The following is a 19096-nucleotide window of genomic DNA, read 5'->3' as shown; positions in this document are numbered from 1 at the left end:
CAGCACCTTACCCTGCAGCCGGCAAAGGTGCAACACTTGCCCATTTACCTCCACCTTCTCCACCATCCAAGGGCCTGAACATACCTTCCAGGTGAAGCAATACTTCATCTGCACTTCCCAGAATCTAGACTACTGCATTCGCTGTTCACAGTGTGGTCTCCTCTACAGTGGGGAAACGAAGCATAGACTGGGTGATTGCTTCACAGAACACCTACATTCTGCTCACAAAAAAGACCCTGAGCTACCTGTTGCCTGCCATTTTAAAACATCACCCTATTCCCTGGCTACCATCTCTGTCTCTGGCTTGCTGCAGTGTTCCAGCGAAGCTCAATGCAAGCTGGAAGAACAACACCTCATTTTCCGCCTGGGGACTCTGGACTCTGCAGCCCTCCGGACTCAACATCAAGTTCAATAATTTTAGGGCCTAAACTCTCCCATGTCCTAGCCCCCTACCCCATACACCAGGCTTTGTCATCACATAGCCTGCCATTACATATCACCTATTGTCAGTCACTAACAGTCCCCGTTAACAGCTATTCACCCTCCTAGCCAGATCGTTATCAACTCCTTTGTCCATCCAATTGCTTTTCTCTCTCTTTGGGCTCTATCCTGTCGTTTACTCCCTACCACATTCCCCTCCCTATTTTATGCATATAAATTGACGTTTTCCCAGCTACCATCAGTTCTGAGGAAGGGTCACCGGACCCGAAACGTTAACTCTGATTTTTTCTTCACAGATGCTGCCAGACCTGCTGAGCTTTTCCAGCAACTTCTGTTTTTGTTCAGAAGAGATTTACCACAATGTTGCCGGGCATGGAGGGATTGTGTTATAAGGAAAGACAGGATAGGCTGGGAGTTTTTTCAATGGAGTGTAGGAGGTTGAGAGGTGACCTGATAGAAGTTAAAATAATGAGAGGTATAGATAGAGTTGATGGTAGTTGTATTTTCCCTGAGATGGGAAATTTCAAGACTATGGGGCACATTTTTAAGGTGAGAGGAGAGAGATTTAAAACAGACACAAGATGCAAACTTTTTTACACAGAGGGTGGTTCACGTGTGGAATGAACTTCCTGATGAAGTGGTGGATGCAGGTACAATTACAACGTTTAAAAGACATTTGGATGGATACATGAATAGGAAAGGTTTGCCAGGAGCAGGCAGGTGGGACTAGTCTTGTTTGGGATCATGTTCGACATGGACTGGTTGGACCAAAGGGTCTGTTTCCATGCTGTATGACTCTATAACTCTAAAAAAGTAAACCTAAATACCTTTTTTCTGAAGAAGGGTCTAGACCTGAAACATCAGCTTTCCTGCTCCTCTGATGCTGCTTGGCCTGCTGTGTTCATCCAGCTCTACACCTTGTTATCTCTTAACCTAAATACTTCACGGTAGGCAAAGTTGCATGTCTTCTGTGTCTCGATGGTACAAGACAATCTGTGACTCTAAGGGATCACAGTGGGGTTCCATTGGGTTCTGCTTGTGGTGGATGTTCATGAACTGGACTTAAATGTAGTGTATATGATCAAGAAGTTCACTGCTGACACAAAAATTCATAAGATGGTAAATAGTGAGGAAGATAAGCATAAACTGTAGGAGGATATCAACGGACTGGTTAGCTGGACAGAGCATTGGCAAATGGAATTCTGCCCAGAAAAGTGCAAGATTGGGGAGGGCTAACAAGGTAAGGGTTACATTATGAATGGTAGGGCCTGGAAAGTATTAAAGATCAAAGGGACCTTGGTGTACATATGCACAGACTCTTGAAGGAGGAAGGGAAGGTGTATATGGGATTAAAAAGGAATGGGATACTTGCTTTTATTAGCCAAGCACGGAATACAAGAGCAAGGAGGTCATGCTAAAACTGTACACTTCTTCCTCATTATCTGCTGATTTGTTATCCGCTGACCAGTATACTTGTGAGGTTAGTCCCAGACCCAAATATTCTTCCTCATTAAATGTTTTTCATTCTGATTGTACAGTCCTTTGCAGTACAAAGGAGAATCACATAGGAGTGGTATCCTCACATTTTTATTATCTACAGAGAGTCCTCATCCCATCACCCGCTGATAACAAGGATGAAATGTATAAAATAGTGGTTAGGCTACAAATGGAGTATAGTGTGCAGTTATAGCTACAACATTATAGAAAGGATATGATTGCATTAGAGAGGATGCAGGGGAGATTTACCAGAAACTTCCTGAGCTGGAGGACCCGAGATATAGGAAAGATTAGGAAGACAAGGTATTTTTTTTGAAGCAGTGAAAGTTCAGAGGGGACCTGATAGAGGTATATAAGTTAATGAGGAGCATGGATGGGAAAGCACTTTTTCCATTTGCAGAAGAGTTCATAACCAGGAGATGTAAATTTAAGGCAAGAGTTCGAAAGCTATGAGGAGAATTAAGAAGATTTCTTTTTCATTTGAGGGTGATGGAAGACTGGAACTCACTTTTTGTAAGGTTAGTTAAGTCAGAAACTTGTAAAACATAAGCTATTTACTTGGGTTGCCATAACCTCCAGGGAAATGGGCCAGAAACTGGAATATGGGATTAGTGTAATCAGATCTTTGTTGACCACCAAGGACAGGAGGGCCTAAATGGTCTCAGCCTGTGCTGTAAACATCTATGAATCTCTCCTCCTCCTCCTCTCTGACACTTACTTTCACATGGCCATCTTTCATTCCCCCACCACCTGTTGTCTCAGGAGTGGGATCTCAGCAACTCTTATACCAATATGGGGTCACAATAAAAAAAGTTTGGGAAGCACTGTTCTAGCAAGCTGGGGATGTCTGCCATCACCTGACAACCTGAGTCTCTTGAAGCACTGGTGTTCTGGCAAGTCAAGAAAACTCAGTCTCTGAATACAACTTCTGAAGTGAGTACTGCCTGCTGTGAGCTACAGCCTTCTGCTGAGACCTCCCTGGAGTCAAGCCATAGGTCTCTGAATAGTAGGTAATTGCTTCCCTCTCTGACATTTCACTGCAAGTCTCAACTGCAACTTGCTGCTGATTAAATTGCTCCTTATCTAAAGCAGTCAAGGCACGTGATTAATAGAACCTTCAAAGTGTAGAAGGTAAACTTGCATCAGCAACAGTTCAAGAAGGCAGGTCACCACCACCTTCTGAAGGATAAATAGGAATGAGCAATAAATACTGGCCAGCCAGTGACATCATGTCCCATGAATGAATTAAAACAAAAGTACTGTGAAAAAACCGTTTCCCACTTAATACCTAAGAAAATAGCTGCAAGAAGAAGCTGTTTACAATATTTTCATGACTATTCATCAACCCTCTCAATTGCTGTTATGTTCTTACCTTGATTTCAATTGAAAGTTTCAGGAAGCTCAGGAAATCTGTGGAGGCAATATTAAATTGAAAAATTACCACGTTAATGGGAAACACGCCTCTCCTGACAGTTTTGCACAACCAGCCTAACTTGCTTATGTTAAATGCAGATGTTAGCAGATTGGAGGAAGCTTCCCGACACACACACATTTTCTGGTTTAAGGCTCTGCCACCGTGCCTCCAACGTGCACCCAAATGCATGCACTCCACCGTTAAATAGCCTCCCAGTTGTGTTGGAGCTTCAGTGAGCTGTGCCACTACCCCATTTGCTTCCTGCCATTATGGCAATGCAAGCCCAATCAATGGAAATACTAATTTTTAACTTGTCTTATTGCTTTTTATGGATTTAATATTATTAGGCTGACCAAAAAGTGCATTTGACACATATATGAGGTATTAGTTATACAGGTGTATTTTCCAATTTGTGAAAAAGAAGATTTTAAACAATGGACTTTGCATGTTGTGTAAAAACATGAGATTTTGTAAGCTTTTTGCACAAGAAATAAACAGATGTTTGCCTCACTTAAAACAGGCCGAAATTTTTTTTTTATTTTGAAAAAGTACCCAGCATATTGACTAAACGGCAGAATAGCTCCGTTCATTTACCTTAGCTGTCTATTAGTTCCGTCTGGCTCCTGCTTGTTTCTGACCATTATGTAGGTAAATAATACACACCTCTTTATTTCAGAATAATGATTGCTTTAAAAACAGATGGAATGAATAGACACAGATGTAATTTATGTTCATGGACAAAATTTTTAAAATACAATTTCATGAGAGATGTGAATGTAAAATAATTCACAAACTGTATCAAAACCCGTTTACAATCGGACTGATTAACATCGCTCTGCAGTATTCTGAAACATTACTAACTTATTATACATATTATTCTCACTTCTCGAGTTTTCTAAATAAATGTACATCATCTGTACAAATTTTCCTTTTAAGCCATTCAGCTAAATGTTTTTTCCTTAAAATATCCTACATCACGCGAGTATAATTTCCTGTATTCTCAATGTACTTGAAAATATCTTTGTTTTAATTTTTTGCTATTGTTTGCCTATATAATTTCAATCTAAATAAAACTATGACAATTATGGAGATCTATTCACACTTGTTAAACCTCTGAAAATAATCTAGATTTTGAAATAGAGAATACATTCCCCAATATTTGTTGAAAACCAGGAACAAAAACGGAAGTTGCTGGAAAAGCTCAGCAGGTCTGACAGCATCTGTGAGGAAAAAATCAGAATTAACGTTTTGGGTCCGGTGACCCAAAAGCTCAGCAAGTCTGGCAGCATCTATGAAGAAAAAAGTCAGAGTTAACATTTTGGATCTGGTGACCCTTTCGGAAGGATCACCGGACCTGAAACATTAACTCTGATTCTTTCTTCACAGATGTTGCCAGACTTGCTCAGCTTTTCTAGCAACTTCTGTTTTTGTTCCTGATTTACAGCATCCGCAGTTCTTTTGGTTTTTATTTTGTTGAAAACCATTCTTATTCTGAAGGAAACACCTAATTGAGTTGCTGAAATCTCTTGTATGCATGGAATAAATGATATTCAACATATTTGATTGGTAGTACAGCAGCTTAAACATTACTGAAGGAGACCTGAAGTCAAAACTTTTATTCTTCACACATCAAAACTGAAACACAGGAAAACCAACTTTAGAAAGGAAAGTATAATTTATAAAGTATGAAATATTGAAGTTTTAGGTTGGTCTAAAATGTTTCGTACATTTTGAGTAGGAATGTAGGAACAGGAGTAGGCCATTCAGCACATTAAACCTACTCTGTCTTTTAATTAGATCTTGGCTGATCATCTCCTCAATGCCACTTTCCTGCTCTATCTCCATATCTCTTTATGTTAGTAGTCTCCTAAAATCTAATCAACTTCTGTCTTGAACATGCTTAATGATTAAACTTCCGCAGAGCTCTATGGTAGAGAATTCTAAAGATTCATCAACCAGAGTGGGGAAATTCCTTCTCACATTAGTTATAACAGGTCTACCTTTTAATCTGAGATTATGCCTCATAGTTCCAGACTGACCAGCCAGGGCAAACACCCCTATTTACATCCACCCTGCCATGGTATGAAACAACTTTGTAAGTTTTAATGAGATCACCTCTCATTCTTTGAGATTCTAGACAATACAGGCCCAGTTTCCTCAATCTCTCCTCATAAAACAATCCCACCATCCCAGGGATTAGTCTAATGCAACTCTGTTGCACATTCTCTATACCTTCTTTGACTATGAGACCAAAACTGTAACTCAGGTATTACCTGACCAAGGCTTTATTATTGCAGCAAGACATCTTTACTTCTGTATCCAAACTCCTTTATAATAATGGCCAACATGCCATTTGCCTTCCTTTTTGTTTGTTGCACTGCATGCTAGCATTTAGTGACTCATGAAAGAGGACATCCAGAACCCTTTGGGCAACAACACTTTCCAATTTCTACATCATTTAAGAAATATTCTGCCTTTTGTTTTTTTCTACCAAAGTGGATAACTCCACACTTATTCTATATATTCTCTGGTACAATTCCACTGTATTCTGATTAAACTGAGAGAATGCTAAACTGAGGAATCCCTTTTCTGTTGTTTGACACAACTTTTTATTTTCTGTTGAGTAGCTTTTCCCTGTAAGCAGATACTGTGATGTTGAAAGTTTGAAGAATTATATTACAGATGTAATGGAGAATTCAGCAGGTTTTGTGGGGGTCACCTGTCCAAAAGGTCATACAAAAAGTTATCATTTAAAGTGACAGTAACATAGACTAATTATGGGCATGAATGGGAAGTGTACGTTTGTTTCTGGGGCATTCTTTTGCAGGTTTAGTGAGGATGTAACAGGGTAAGAAGCTACTGGACCGGATACTTTGCTCATTTCCAAGTTTAGTACCACGTTGGCTAATGTTACCTTGAAAAGTTTACAGGAGACACTTTTTATATTTAAGACCTATTTCCAGATTCTCTGCATGGTGGAAACTGATTTGACTTGGTCAGTAATGTTCTGTACAGGAGGGTGAAAAATACTTTCTTCAGCACAATGGAGCACCCTGGGATTCCCTGCACACTTCTTACAGCGGGACCTTTGAAGAAGCATCATCAAATGGAGCAGTTCAACTCCTCACTCCAGCAATGGCCTCTGTTGAGCATTGCAACAATTCATATAGGTCTCTGTAATTAGTATCAACAGCTATCAAAGGCTATGTTATGGACAACTTGTTTCATCCATTCTGTTAGCAAGCTCTAAACAGGATTCAATGCAGCAAACTCCTTAAATGAGCTTAATTATGGAAATACTGCATGCGTGGTCTAACTCCATTAGGTGAATGCTACTTTGCCACTCTTAAGTTTGGCACAAAACCGCAAAACTCACCCTACCAAATCTGGGTTTGAGAATCTTACTGACTGAGAAACTTGTTTCTATTTTGTCTAAGTAGTACTTTAATGAACTTCTCATATGGCCTTTATAAGTTTCTGCTGACCAGATGTCGAGTCACAGGAATTATTTTCTTTTGTATTGCAACTGCTTTTGAATCCTTTGGGGGCAGTTGCAGCTAGGGAGTTGCCATGGCTACAGCTGGCACTCTCTAATGCAGAAATTGAAGCACACAGCTGTTTGACCTATTTGGCTTGTTGGATGACATTTCAGTTTGGGTTGTTATTTCATCTCCAATGATAAGTCTAATAAAAAGAACTGACAATTGGCTCAGCTTTGATGAGAGTTAGTTAGATCATCTTGTTACAACCATATATCTTTAGCTGGAGCTTGTAAAAATTTTCTAGATCTCTAGCAGAAGCTATTCTTTGCTTATACTACTTGATTACCTCCTGATTCACCTGGGGAAGTTTCTTTCAGGCCTCTCCCCTTCCTCATCTGAATGTTTCCACTAGTGGCAGTATGTGCAGATATAGGTTATTCTCTATATTTCTTGTACAATTATGATATCTAGATATCTATTGGACAATGGTAACATCCAACTCTACATCACTGTTACATCTGTTGGATGCTATGACAACATCTTTCCTGTCAGATTGTCTGACATCAAGGGGAATTTCCTTGAGATTTATCCTGCTTCACTGCAATCATTTTGGTGGATGTGTATCAAAAACCATGTTTACATACAATGAAGTCCCAATCCCTAGGCGTTTGACCATCAAAGCCACTACTGAGTTAAAGTTTCCTCTAGTTCAATACTGAGAAAACTGAATTTATAGAACAGAATTTCCCTCTCCCTAGAGGTGAGAGGAAGGGTAAAAAACCAGGCAATTGGCTCCAGCAAGATAGGACCCATCACCTTCGGCAATCATGTTCTATGCAGAAAGGCAGAAGGGCATGTCAGGAGCAGCACCAGGCCTACCTAAAAACAGGAGGTCCTCTTTGACAATGGCCAATTAAGCCAATGTGGAAACACTTCTCATAGTAAATTTAACGCTATGCACGTTAATGCTGGCAATTTTAAAACCCATTTTGAGAGTTTATAGAACTACCATAGACTCAATGTCTGTTCTCCTGTGGTCTTGTCACTAGAGGAGTCCCTGCAGCCCCATTTTGTTTGTGAACTATTAGACATTCTGAGGGAGCTGTCTTGTTCCTCTCTGGAGATGTTGCTCTGATCCAATGTTATCTGGGTGAGAATGAAGCCAGGAAGGTCAGGTTTGGAGTCCGACAGAGGGGCTGTTGTGCTCTGCTCCTAATTCGGAATGTTGCTGCTCCCGGTTGCCTGGAGCTGTGGTGGGGTGGGTACTCCTTGGTTTCTGACAACTGGAAGTTGGGTTTCACTGGGCCCCTCGCGACATCCTGTGTTTCTGGGTTGGGCGATGCTCGTCCCCTTCTCCCCCGTGGTGCTGTGCTTCTTTTTTTGTTGGTGGCTATCCCCCCACACGTCTTCATCATCAGAGGACTTGCTGGTGTGTCCATCATGCAGCTGCCTCTTTCTGTTTTGCTGTGGGCCTATGGGGGCCTGACATGTTTTCCTTTTTCTGTTGTTTCCCACTGGTATCCACTCCCTTGCTTCCTTCATTTCCTCCTCCTCCATTGACCCTGTCTGTTCAGGTGGAGATTGTGTCGGTTGCTGTGCCTCTGCATTGGCTATCTTTTTTTCCCACTTCCACCTCTCCCTCCTTCTGGGTGCCCCTTGTTTCAGTTTTCTTGCTGGAGGGTGACACCTTGCTGTCCTTTGTGGGTCCGCAGCTCACGTTGCCACTTCCGGCCATCTGAGCATATGTGGCGCACATTCTTGGGCAGGCCATGTAGTGGTGGCCTGCTTCCCCACACAAGTTGCAGCTGTTTGACTCTTTGCAGTCCTTAGTCATATGTCCATTCAGTAGTTAATTCCTGCAGAGGGTCACTTTGCAGTTCGCTGCCATGTGCCCTGATTTCCCGCAGGTTCAGCACAGTCTAGGCTGCCTCGTGTATGTCAGATACCATCGGCTCCTTCCGATCACGAGGCTGGAGGGGGTGTGGAGGATGTTCCCACTTTCAGGGTCATTGTGACTTGTCGTTTGCTGGTCCAGATTCCGAAGGGTTCCACTATGTCGGTGCTTCTTGCTTCAAGCTGTTCGTATCTTTCCAGAAATGTCAGGACATCTGCTGGTGGGACATAGATGTTGTACATGTGGATTGTGACAACTCAATTCCTCTGGGCAGGAGAACGAACATCACTGTCGCAGACAGGACAGAGGGGGAACCTTCAACTTCTTTCTCCTCAAATACCTTCGGGAGATGTTCACATTGCTTCACACTCCTGAAGGTCATTTCGAAGCACCCCCGGCTGGGGAAATTCTAAAGACAAAAAATATCTGCTGCTTGGGGAACCTGCAGCAATCCAGGAGGACTCTCTTCACAAAGAAGGTCTGGTCGACTGGCGGGCCTTCTTTCATCTTCTTCACAGTCACTCTGACTAGGTTGGGGCAGGGGCAATCGCAGAGGCCATAGTTCTGGTTGGGTGGTCACTGAATTGGCATTAGGCCGAAGCCAGCATAAAGATCCACCAATAGCAGTTCAGCTCAACCCACAATCCTCTAAATTCTGCTCGTAATCACAATTCAGCAATGATCTCAAGATCATCTGATGAAGATTATCAGCTCAACCTCGTTCTGGGAGACCCACCTTCTGGATCATGGCTCTCCCCTGCCAGGTAAGGCTGATAAGAACAGAGAGTGCGCTTGATCTTAGCCAGAAGTCTGAGAAGCCATAATTCACGATTAGATGTGGCAGGACTGCAGAGCATAGAACTGATCTGTTGATTGTGGAATTCCTTAGCTCTGTCTGTCACTTACTGCTTATGATGATTGGCACACAAGTAGTCCTGTTTTATACCTTCACCAGATTAAAGTAGCTCATTTTTAGGTAGGCCTGGTGCTGCTCCTGACATGCCCTTCTGCAGTCTTCATCAAGCCAGGGTTGATCCCCTAGTTTGATGGTATTGGTAAAATTGGGAATATGTTAGGCCATGAGGTTGCAGATTATGTTGGAGTATGATTCTGCTGCTGCTGATGGCCTGCAGCATCTCATGCATGCCCAGTGTGGAGTTAATAGATCTATTCAAAGTCTGTCCTATTTAGCACGATGATAGTGCCACACAGCATGATGTAAGGTATTCTCAATGTGAAAATGGGACTTCATCTTCACAAGAACTGTGTAGTGGTCATGCTTAACAATACTGTTACGACAGATGTATCTGTGGCAGGCAGATAGGTGGGGATAAGGTCGAGTGTGTTTTTCCCTCTTGTTATTTCCCTCATTACCTGCCGCAGATCCAATGTACTTTAGGACCTGACCAGTTCAATCAGTAGTGCTGCTACAGAACCACTGTTGGTGGTGGACATTGGAATTCCCTCACCTAAGTACCTTCTGCAGTCTTGCCCCTATCAGTACTTTGTCCAGGTGGTGCTCAGCATGGAGGAGCACTGATTCAGACAAGGGGAGCAGCACATGGTAATCAGCAGGAGGTTTCCTTGGCCATCTTTGAACTGACACAAAAAGACTTCACAGTGTCCAGTGTTGAGGATTCCAAGGGCACTCCCCTCACTATTATATGCCACTGTGCCACCACCTCTACTGGACCTGACCTACTGGTGGCAGAACATACCCAGGGGTCGAGATGGCGGTATCTGGGAGATTTTGGGAGGATTGTAGAGTGAGGATTGTAGGAAGCGGGAGGGGATCACAGGCCAACGACAGGGGATTGGTTTTCGGTGGATACCCTCTTGCTTCCACCATACAGCTAATTAGCCTTAGCTTGGGACACTGTTGGGAAAAGATCTACCTTTACAGGTGTCAGAAAGGCAGATAAATTGGGTTGATAGTGGATTGACCACTTGAGGACCTTTATTAATATCAGGTCAGGAAGGCAGGAATGTGGGACACTACACCTCAGCAGCTTGTGGACCTACAGGCCTTCAATTTGGTCAGGGGTATATGACTGCCATCCCTCCAGCCTGGGTATTCTGCTGCAGGGAGGCAACTTCACCATCTCTGAGGTTAAGGAGGTGGTAGGTGGACACCTACTCATAGCAGACATCATGTACAGAAACGCTCCCCTGACACTAATTAACGTGTACCCCTCTGTGGTAAAGAGTGAGTGGCTGGCTCCCACTGCTACTGGCGACACCCAGGCCGGTCATTCTGGTTGGAGACTTCAACTACATCATCGATGCAGATGGATGATCCGGAGGGGCTGACAGCAAACCAGACACCATGTCCAGATTCCTAATGGAAATGATTAAAGTTGCCAAGCTGCACGACTACTTCAGCACCCCTGCAGACGGAATGCAACATAGATACCCCCTGTCATGGCCAAATGGGTCTATCCACTCAAGGATAGATTTCCTGTGTGTGTCCTGTACGTTCTCAGCCAGATCCACTGACGTTAAGCCAGTGTTCTTCTCAGACCACTGCCTCCTGCTGGCCAACTGTCACTTACAGGACAACCAACAGGGCGGCAAGGGAACGTGGGAGTTGAATGTGAAACTATTGACCTCAGAACACATTGAGGAGATCAAAAGGGATTACACAGATTGGAGAACCATGAAGCCCTTCTTTGAGGCTCCAGCGAACAGGCAAAAGGAATATCAAGGGGTTCTTTATTCTCAAAGATGTTCAGAAGGCAGGAGAGAAATAGGGAAAATTGTTCAAACTCCAGAAAAGCAACTCCAGAACCTACCCCTGCTGCAAAAGACAGGTGTCGATGTCACGGAGGATCTCCAGGAGGTGAAGGGCCGGCAAGTCTCACTCTTTGCCTTGGAGGCCTCCAAGATAATCTTCCGGTCCAGGGTCCATACTGTGGAGCAGAATGAGATGTGTTCGCATTTCTTCTAAAAGGTGAACAAGGTGAGCTCTGTGCTCAGCAGCCTGAAGAAAGAAGATGGCTCCATAACATCATCTCAGTCTGAAATCCTGAGGATCAGCAAATCTCTTTATGCTAGTTTGTATGATATGATGCCCACAGACAGCATGCCTTCCCAGTCATTCTTGTCCTCTATCACGGAGATCTTAGATGACATTCTCCAGGAGAGGGGCCAGCTATTATCACTGGATGAGCTGACTCGGGCCCTTGAGTCCTTAGACAAGAATAAAACTCCCAGAGGTGACAGTTTACTGGCCAGAGTTGTATTCAGCTCTGTGGGACTTGACTGGCCAGGACCTGCTGGAGGTGTACAACGTGTGCAAATCCATGAGGAAAGATATCATTACCCTCATCTACAAGTGGAAGGGGGAGAGGGACGAAACTAGAAATTGGTGAACAATTTCATTGTTGAATGCAGATTACAAAATCCTATCTAAGGTCATTGCCAACCGGGTGAGGTCTGCTCTGGGATAGGTTATTCACCCAGACCAAATCTGTGCTGTACCGAAAAGGATGATTTCTGAAAGCCTCAGACTCCTCAAGGATACAATCGCCTACATGCAGGACAAGGGGTGGGGTGGAAGTCTGTCTCATCAGCTTGCACCAAGAGAAGACCTTTGACAGCATATTGCACACCTACATGTGGGACGTGCTCTCCAAAATGGGCTTTGGGAAAGGAATCGGATCCGACTGCTCTACAACCACATCTTTAGTGCAGTCTCAATCAACGGGTGGGAATCATAAAGCTTCCCGCTCAGATCTGAAATCAGGCAGGGCTGCCCACTCTCTACTGGCTTGTTTGTGTGTCATACAGAGCCTTTTGCCAACTCCATCAGATAGGATGTGAGCCTGACAGGGGTGACTATTCCAGGCCAGCAAAGGCCTGCACAGGTGAAAGCTTCCCTGTACATGGATGACATCGCCATTTTTTTGCTCGTATCTGCTGTCAGTGCGCAGTCTCATGAGCTTCTGTGATCAGTCTGAACTGGCCTTGGGAGCCAAGATAAATTGAGGCAAGAGCAAGGCCATGTTCTTTGGGAACTGGGCTGACCAAATCTTTATCCCCTTCACCGTCAGGACAGATTACCTGAGGGTGCTGAGAGTATGGTTCACATGGGCCGAGGCACGCATAAAAACTTGGGAGGAGCACATTGCCAAGGTGAAGCAGAAACTAGGCCTTTGGGAGCATCACTCCCTCACAATTGCGGGTAAAAAATCTTGTCATCAGGTGTGAGGCACTCTCTCTGTTGTTGTACTGGCCCATTCCAAGAACCTGCACCATTGCAGTCATCCAAGCCATCCTCCACTTCATCTGGAGGTCTAATATGGATCACGTCCGCAGGGACACCATGTACAAAGCTCGAGATAAGTAGGGGAAGAACATACCCAATGCTGCTCTCATCCTGATGGCCACCTTTGTGTGTGGCTGCATCAAACTGTGTGTAGACCCTCGGTACGCAAACATCAAGTGTAAGTACTGAGGTTCTACCTGTCCCTGGTGTTGTGAAGGATGGGACTGGCCTCATTGCCACAGAATGCTCCAAGTAGCTGGGCCATTCCAAATAATCTGTCCACCTTTGACCACATGGCCATCAGGAAGTAGTCAGCATGTAACGTCCTCAAGACTCTGTGGGAAAAGGAGAGGCTGGATCCTGTAGGGTTGTTCCATGAGCAGACTGTCAAAGTCATTTGGCAGAATGCCTCATCACCAGAACTTTCTAACAAGCACCAAGGTATTGCTTGGTTGGTGTGAGATCCTTCATATATGCCTGGACTCTCTGTGCCACTGCAAGCCGCCCTGAAAGCTGGGTGTTGGGGCGGGTTTGGGTAGACATAGTTACACATTTCCTTCTGGAATGTACTTTGCAAAGGAAGTCTGGAGAGAGATGCAGTGGTTTTTGTCATGGTTCATCTGAGTGGTCCGCGATGTATGTCTCTACGGTCTGCTCCCCAGGATGCACACCGAGAAAAACGCTGTGCCTGGAGGACCATCAACTTGGTGAAAGACGCTCTTTACTCTGCCTGAAACTTGATGATCTTCCAGAGCAAGGAGTTGACCTCAACCAAGTCTTGCAGGCCAGCCCATTCCAAGGTCCAGGACTACGCGCTGAGGGATGCGCTAAAGCTTGGGGCAGCGGCCATCAAGGCGCAGTGGGGAAAGACCACTGGCTAAAGTCTTTCTGCCAAAGTTAAATGGGAGTCTGTTCAGCTTTCAGACACTCCCGGTGCCTCAAACAAACCCAAGGTATTTTTTACTTATACAAGACTAGCATAAGTAAGAAATGCCTTGGGCTTGTTTATTCGATAGAGTCAAATTCCAATGTTTGTTTCTTTCCCCATATGCTACTGTGTAGAACCAAACTGCTTTAGTTACTACGTATATACATGAAGAATTTTTATGAATAAAGTATATTTTTGAAATAAAAATAGATGGCAGATGATTAAATAGTCACTGGAGGCAGAGTCTCCACAAGTATCCCCATTCTGAATGACGCGGGAGCCAGCATACCAGTGCAAGAGCTAACACTGAAGTATTTGAAACAATCTTCATCCAAAAATGCTGAGAAGATGATCCATCTTGGCCTCCTCCAGATGTCTCTAGCATCACAGAAGCCAGTCATCAATTTTTCAATTCATCCACGTGATGTCAAGAAGTGACTGGATATGTTGGGATACTGCAAAGGCTGCAGGCCCTGACAGTATTTGGCAATAGTACTGAAGATATGTGGTCCAAAACTGCTCACTCCTAGTGGCGTTTTCCAGTACAACTACCTGGCAATGTGGAAAATTGCCTTGGTTATGTCCTGTCCACAAAAGACATGACAAATCCAACCCAGCCAATTACCAGCAGTCTACTCTCGATCATCAAATCATGGAATCAATTAGCTGACTATAGAGCTGACCTCTCACTGCAGAGAGAAGAGTGATGGTAACTTTAACCTGAAGGTCGCCATGCCTCAGGCGAGGGGCAAGGTTGAGAAGGTGGGACCTTTATGGTGAACACACACTGCTGGTGTCCCTTTGCATCTTTAAATAGCAGTCAAGCCAACTGAGTTTGTATTGTGCACATTTTATGCCTATAAAAGAGACAGAATAGGTAATAATTTTTCTTTCTAAAACTGCAAAACTGAGTTGGTGATGTGCTCCAGCTGAAAACAGTATTAAGCTGAATAACACAGTGTGGAGCTGGAGGAACACAGCAGGCCAGGCAGCATCAGAGAAGCAGGAAAGCTGACGTTTCGGGCTAGAGTCCGAAACGTCAGCTTTCCTGTTTCTCTGATGCTGCCCGGCCTGTTGTGTTCCTCCAGCTCCACACTGTATTATCTCAGACTCCAGCATCGGCAGTTCTTACTATCTCTGATTAAGCTGAATAGAGTGTTTCTGATTTAATGAGAAAGGGAAGAAACAGAAAAGAGATTGGAGGTAAGAGTCCTGTGCGGAATAACAGGGAGATTATTTACCTTCTGCAATCTAAAAAAAAGCTTCTTGGTAAGACATCTACCAGTATTGACATTGCAAGTGTTCTAGTTAACACTTAACAATAAATGTAAATGGTAATGCCTCCAGCCATTCTCATTTCAGGAAAAACACTACTGAAAATTTCTCAAGCTCTCTTCAGCAAATGGTAAGTGTTGCAAGACCAACGTGTCTTAGGCACACTAACAATATTAAGATTTTGTTTTATAAGTTCCCATTAGTTTTGTTGAAAGTACATATTATGTTCAAGTTCTTTATTAGTTGTAATCACTGAAAAAGTGGCAAGTATAAATATATTTTTTTTCTGTTTGCCTCCGTGGTAACATTTTCATTCTTTTTAAAGTGATTTTTGTATAAAGTGTAGAGCAAACAATTTTTTGCAACAACTTACAAAGGAAAATGTTTATTTCCATGTGAATTCAATATCTTGCTAAATAAAACTGGAATACCAAACAGATTCATTGTAGTGTAAAATTGATTGGGTTACTTTAGATTGATTGTTTCAATCAATATAATATTGTTGGTGCAACGCCTGTTTTTGTGTTGAAATAATGTTAACAGTTTTTAAGTTTGATTTTATTAGCTTCAACACTGTGATGCAGCTTTAAGTTTTTCATCGAACACCACTTTCAATGTTTCCTATTGCTGCTCTAGATTATTGATAGGAGCAATAGCACTTTTGGCCTCTGAAACCTGGTCCACTGTTCAATTATATGCAAACTTATCCGCCTGTGTTCCAAATCTTTTAACACATTTAGCTAAGAAAATCCATCAATCACATTTAAAGTTTATGATTGATAGATTAATTTTGTCATTTACAGCAGAAAATTCCAAGCTTCTGCTGTTATTTATGTGTAGAATGGTTTCCTAATTTCACTCCTGGAAAGTCTAACTCTAATATTTAGATTAAGCTTTCTTTAGTGTCCCTTGCAGTCTAGTGTTCTAACATAAAGGCCAGGATTCAATTAGTCTCTTTAGCCTTTATTCATGATATTTTAAAAATCCATTTATCTGGATGCCTAACACCTCTTTGCAAATCTAGAAATGGTGGAAATCCAATGTCTAACCCAGCCACAGGCGCAGACATGCTTACTTGTATTAGTGCCAATCCCCTACACAGATAAATTTCCATTATTTGTGGTAGTAAGGTCATCTGGCTATAAAACCACTCACCAAATCCAAAATTTACATTTAAGAAGGAAGAATGATCAATCAGCATTGTGATGACCCCGTGTTTCATGGGAAAAGTCAAGAAAGGAAATAAGCAAATACCCTCTTCTTTCCTCTTTGAGTCAAAAGTGGATGATTTGCCTAAATTGAAATCCATTTGTCATTCTTTTGCCCTTTCACTTAATCAATCAATTTCTTTGTAATTTTATAAATTTTTCACACTATTTACAATGTCCCCTTTGTTTCTGTTTTTGGCAAATTTGAATATTCAGTTTTCTAACCCATCATCTAAACTGTAAGTAAATAAGGTAAGTAGTTGAGGCCCTTACACAGACCTTTTCAATCACTAGTCACATCTTTGTGAGTTGGAGTACATGCACATTACTCCATTGCCTCAACCAATTTCTTAACTAGATCAATAATGTGTCTTAAATCCCATGAACTTCAGCTTTAGCTAAGTCTCTTACGAGGGACTTTATCAAAAGGCTTCTTGATGCCCACATAATATCCATAGATTCACATGCACTACTTTAGTCACCTCTTTAAAAAATTCAATGTTTGTCAAGTATGACCCCTACCCTTTAGAAAGCTATGCTGTCTCTTTCTGATTTGCTGAAAAATTTTCAGGTGTTCAGTCCCCTGTCCTTAATTATGGATTCTAGCACTTACCCAACAAATGTTCACCAAATTGGTATATTTTCTCTTTCCCCTTCAGCAGAGTGACATGCACAATTTTCCAATTTAAAGGAACGGTTCATGAATCAAGAGAACCTCAGAAGCTTACAGTTATGGAATCTGCAATTTTTCACCTACTCCCTTTAAAATCTTGGGAATAAAATCATTTGCTCCTGGAGTCTTGTCACTCTTTATTGTTTTCTTCATTATTGCTATTTTGCTTATCTTAATTTTGGTTTACCCATCCCTGATTAAACATTAATTGCCTTGGAATTTCTAGCATTCCCCTATGGAAATACTGATTAAAAATCCATTAATTATTCAAAATGTCCATCATTTCTTTATTTTCACTGACAATATCATTGCCACCTATTGTCAATGGGACCACATTGCTATTGACTAACATTTTTATTGAACATAATTGGGAATGATTCTTCTGTTTATTTTGATACCCCTTGCAAGTTTCTTTTCATATTCCTTTTTTACTGCTTTTGCTATATTTTGTCATCCTTTAATGTTCATTTGGCAGGACTTGTGTTATATTTTGCATTTTTGTATGCTTTTATATTCAGTTTATATCTCTTAGCTCTTTAGCTGTCCTGTTTCAACTGTGGCAATTAGAGTTGAATTTGATGAAATTATGACTGCTATTAGATCAGTGTTCACATTAGTCAGTGGGAGCTGTTGGAGGGCGGAGCAGGAGAAGCAGAGTATAAACCTAGCGGAACTTGGGGACCACAGCCTAGTCGGCTGGAAGCTGTCGGAAGGTGCAACAGCAGCAGAGTGAGTATAAACCTACTGGAGCTCGGGGATCGTGGCCTAGTCAGTGAGAAGCTATAGAAGGGTGCAGCAGCAGAAGAGTGAGTATAAACCTACTGGAGCTTGGGGAACATTGTACCTGCGAAAAAAAATGGAATGATGTTACAGGGAGGCTGTGACCTGATTGTCTGGTAGGAAATCTGCAATAAATTTGAATAAGAACACAGCAAAGTAGTATCAATAAATTTAATTTAACTCAAAAGTAATTAACTAAGTAGAAATGGCTGGAAAGGTGATGTGTTGTAGCTATAAGATGTGGGAGCTGGCTGATCCCATTGCAAACAGCGGTGACCACATCTGCAGTAAGTGTTGGTTACTCGAGGAACTTCAGCTCAGATTTGATGAGCTGGAATCTGAGCTTCAAACACTGCGGCACATCCTGGAGGGGAACACATACCTGGATGCTGTGTTTCAGGAGGTAGTCACACCTGGTAGATTAAGTACTTTGAATTTGGTCAGTGGCCAGGGACAGCAGGTGGTGACTGCAGGCGAGGCAAGTAGAGGGATCCCGCACTCAGGAACAGAGGAGCCTCAGCTCTTGACCTTGTCCAACAGGTACGAGGTACTTGCTCCCTGTGTGGACAAGGAAAAAGGCTGCAGGGAGGATGAACAAACTGACCACTGCACCATGGTATGGGAGGCCATTCAAAAGGGGGGAGAAAAAAGACAGATGGTAGTTGTAGGGAATGCTATAATCAGGGGAGTAGACAGTACCCTTTGTAAGCAGGATCGTGAGTCCCATGTTGCGTGTTGCCTGCTCAGTACCCGGGTAAGAGATCTCTTTGACCGACTTGAAAGAATATAGGGGAGAGAGGGGGAGGATCCAGTGTTGTGGTCCATGTCAGAACAAACAACACAGGCAAGACTAGGAAAGAGGACCTGTTCAGGGATTAGCAGGAGCTAGGAATGAAATTAAAGAACAGGTCCTCATCCTTGAGAACCTGGGTGACCATCAGGAGAGGGAAAGGGAATAAGGAGACAGTGCAGGGATTCCCTGGGGCCGTTCCCCTCAATAATAAGTATACTGCTTTGGATACTGTTGGTGGGGTGGTGGAAAACGACCAACAAGGGGAAAGCCATTGTGGCCAGGTCTCTGGCACTGAGCCTGGCTCTGTGGCTCAGAAGGGAAGGGGGGAGAATAGCAGAGTGATAGGAGATTCAATGGTTAGGGGAACAGACAGGAAATTCTGTGGTCCGATGTGAGTCTCCAGAATGGTATGTTGCTTCCCTGGTGCCAGGGTCAGGGGTGTCT

General features: G+C 42.9%; 1 protein-coding gene across 2 annotated transcripts in view; it reads left to right on the top strand.

The window, feature by feature from the left end:
* The first annotated feature begins 17710 nt into the window (after positions 1 to 17710).
* Positions 17711 to 19096, top strand: part of LOC109916715 (cyclin-A2-like) — a 40301-nt gene continuing 38915 nt past the window's right edge. Inside the window, exon 1 of one of the 2 annotated variants that reach the window (XM_048596184.1) lies at positions 17711 to 17808. The gene's annotated coding sequence lies outside the window, so the exon portion shown is untranslated. Of the gene's footprint in view, positions 17886 to 19096 lie in introns of both variants that reach the window. The other variant, XM_048596171.1, reaches the window with a different exon arrangement.

This window comes from Rhincodon typus, chromosome 1 (genome assembly GCF_021869965.1).
Source record: "Rhincodon typus isolate 14 chromosome 1, sRhiTyp1.1, whole genome shotgun sequence".
NCBI classification, from domain to species: Eukaryota; Metazoa; Chordata; class Chondrichthyes; order Orectolobiformes; family Rhincodontidae; genus Rhincodon; species Rhincodon typus.
The sequence above is the reverse complement of the archived record's forward strand: the minus strand, read 5'-3'. Positions and strand labels throughout refer to the sequence as shown.